Below are 3340 nucleotides of genomic sequence, written 5' to 3' on the forward strand. Positions count from 1 at the left end.
CCAACTCTCTACGAGTAATCTTCATCCTGGGCCCTGAGTATGGCATTCCTTTTCTTCCAAGACATTTACTAACCTCATCCCTATCTGTTTTTTTGCAAAGTTCTTTATGTGATTTTAACATGCACCTGATTTTCTAAGTGGTTTAAAATATTCAAAATTCATTAGATCTATTTCGTTGTCTGTGTAAATGAGGGCAAGAAAAGAATAATTGAAAAGTAGTAGGATATTTTAAAAAACAAAACATAATGTAATACTTTAAGGAAAAAAAACAAGTTATTATTATTTGTTTTTTAAGGATTTTGTTTATTTATTCATGAGAAACACGGAGAGAGAGAGGCAGAGACAGAGGCAGAGGAAGAAGCAGGCTCCGTGCAAGGAGCCCAATGTGGGATTCCATCCCAGATCCCAGGATCAAGCTGAAGGCAGATGCTCAGCCACTGAACCACCCAGGCATCCCAAAAAGAACAAATTATTACAAGAACATTTCATAGTTGATGAAAAACTTGTCAGTATACTCCTAGTTAGGGAAATTTAGGAGTAAAATGTTCAATAATGAAATGATTGTGGCTTTCTAGAATGTTGACTAACAGTTTTTGACCTGCTAATGAAACTGGCATAATATTTTAATGAATTATAACTGATAAAATGAGAATAATAAGACCCAAAGTTAAACTAAATGGAACAGATTACATGGGAGATAGAGTTAAATTTCTTATAAAAGGTATCTGATGACAAAGTAATTACCAGATAATTATGTAGTAAATTATATTTTTTATCTCTACCAGTGGGAAAACTCTATTTGCTGATTCACTTTAATATTGTTAAATAAACTTTCAGTAAAATTAATCAGCCTGTCAAAAACAGATTTCAGAAAAATTTAAATTAATATGATGTACTAGAAGAATGAGGATGGATTTATTAGCCATTCTAATCTACTTTTATTTTTCAACCTCCACCAAGTTACTTTGGTTACTGACATGATTTTGAAATTTGAATACATGAGGATATTGATCTGTCTTTACTATAAACAAGAATTTTGCATTTCCAAGGCTCGGGAATCTCTCTCTCTCTCTCTCTCTCTCTCTCTCTCTCTCGTGCGCTCACTCTCTCTCATACACAAGTGCGCGCACACATACACACACACATCTTGCATATTAAACAGATTTCACAAAATTTCAAAATTGGGGAAGAGTGAACCTGACCAAGCCTAATGCTAGAATCAGTGGTTTCAATGATACCAGGATTCTTGCTTTCATTCCTTCTTATTTTCCCAACTATAGCCACTCTTCAGACATCCATCACTTGATGAATCCAGCTATTCATTTTCTTTGATTCTTTTCCCAGCCTTCAAAGTGTTGCTTGACAAATCTCTTTGCTAAGTCAATAGGCTCCACACAGGTCTTATGCTTTCTAGCTCCATTGGAGCTCCTGCATTTCTCTATGGTCTCTTCACCTTTCCTTGTTATTTTCTCTGCAACTGACTTCACTGGGTTTTCCAAAAATGTGTTCCTTTTGTCAATGGCATACTTCACCCTCCCAATACTTCCAAAAAGAATGTATGACCAACACACAGGTCCAGTTGCCAACTTTGCATCTGTACCTGCATATGACATCATATACTCTGGTTTCCTTCCCTTCTGTTAAAAGAAGAGGAGTTGATTGTCCTTCCCTAGTTTAATCGATCTACACTTACTCAGTGTGGTAAATAGAATAATGGTCCCCCCCAAATGTCAACATCTTAATCTATGGCCCTTGTAAATATTTTACTTTAAATGGCAAGAGAGACTTTGCAGACATGATTAAGTATAGGATCTGAAGTAAGGAGATTATCCTGAATTATCTGAGTTGGTCCAATTTACTCACAAGATCCTTGTAAAAGGGAAATGCAAGGTCAGAGTGAGAGGAGATAAGAAGATACATGACAATGGAAGCTGAGATATAAAAGAGAAAGAGAGTGAGAGAGAGAGCATGAGAGAGAGATTTGAAGATGCCACGATACTGGCTTTACACATGGAGGGTGAGGCCACAAACTAAAGAATGCAGGTAGCCTCTAGAAGCTTGAAAAGGCAAGCAAATGGATAGTCCCTGTAGTCCAAAAAAGAACACAGCCCTACTGACATCTTGATTTTTTAGCCCCATAGTTTACGTCTTCTGTGCCTGCCCCTCAAACCTCTGTAATCTAGTTTCTGACTCCTGTCTTGAATAGCTTTTCCAAGCTTTATGGCAGTTCCTTCTTATCTAATTATCTAATTAACTAAGCTTTTTTCCCACTTGATAGATTTTCAGTTTTTGACAGTAGCTGCCTATTCTCTCATGGCTTTTAATTATCATTTTGATTGGTTTGTCTGGGATTCTTCAAAGGCTTTTTTCCTCTGTCCTCTGACCACTGTTTATGTGTTGGTGGATGACTCAAAGTCTACTCTTTTCTCTCCTTCATTTTTACCTTCTCTATAAACTTTGGATGATTTGATCTACTTTCATGGTTTTCATTACCAAATATAAGTGGATAACTTCTAATCAATGAGTCTCAACTCTACTCTTGAATTCCAGATACATTTATCTACTTGACATGTCTGCCTGTCTCTTTTCCAGGCACCCCAAACATTTAAACCTAGAGAGATTCTTCTCATGTCAGTGTACCATAGAAGAAACAAGGAATCACCCTTAGCTCCTCCATCCTATTCTTTTTTCTACTTTGCTCAGTTGAGTTTATTTCATTAACATCAAATAAATTAATCTTTGTACCCCACAATGCCTCCACCATTTGAAAGTTCACCTCATCTTTTCCCTAGAAGATCTAAAAGCTTCTTAATTGTTTCTTCTACCACAAACTTTCCTCACCTCCAAACTTGTCCTCATCCTGCCATCAGCATGATGTTCCTTAAGCTAAATCTGATCATGTTTCTGCCTTGTTTAACAATTTCTTCTATGTTAATGTTGCCACAGATAAAGTATACTTTTCTTAACATTGCCTTTAAGTGCTCGATTCAGCAGTACAATGTACTAAAATGGGAATAATACAGAAGATTAGCATGGCCTCTGCACAAGGCTAACATTGCCACTAAGATCTATTCTAGTTTTATGGCTAATTTTCCAATCTGTGTCCTCTCCACATATACCCTGTGCTCCAAATATAGAGAGCAACTCCTGATTCACTAGATCCCTTGATCCTTTCTTGACTATGTGTCTTTGCACACATTCTTCCAAAAATTTCCTTCCTTCATCTTTATCTGGCAATATCTGCTAATTCATTAAGCTCTTTGAGTTTTACATAGCCAGAGCTAGTCACAAAATATGTTTGTAGATCACTCCATTCCTTTCTATGTTATAGCACTTGCAT

The 3340-nt window shown here is 36.5% G+C and overlaps 1 non-coding gene across 1 annotated transcript; it reads left to right on the forward strand.

The window, feature by feature from the left end:
- The first annotated feature begins 2978 nt into the window (after positions 1-2978).
- LOC140637426 (U6 spliceosomal RNA) lies at positions 2979-3083 on the forward strand. The gene has a single exon (XR_012034544.1). It is a non-coding gene; the product is annotated as a U6 spliceosomal RNA (small nuclear RNA).
- The last annotated feature ends 257 nt before the right edge of the window (positions 3084-3340 follow it).

Source organism: Canis lupus, chromosome 7 (genome assembly GCF_048164855.1).
Source record: "Canis lupus baileyi chromosome 7, mCanLup2.hap1, whole genome shotgun sequence".
Taxonomy (NCBI): domain Eukaryota; kingdom Metazoa; phylum Chordata; class Mammalia; order Carnivora; family Canidae; genus Canis; species Canis lupus.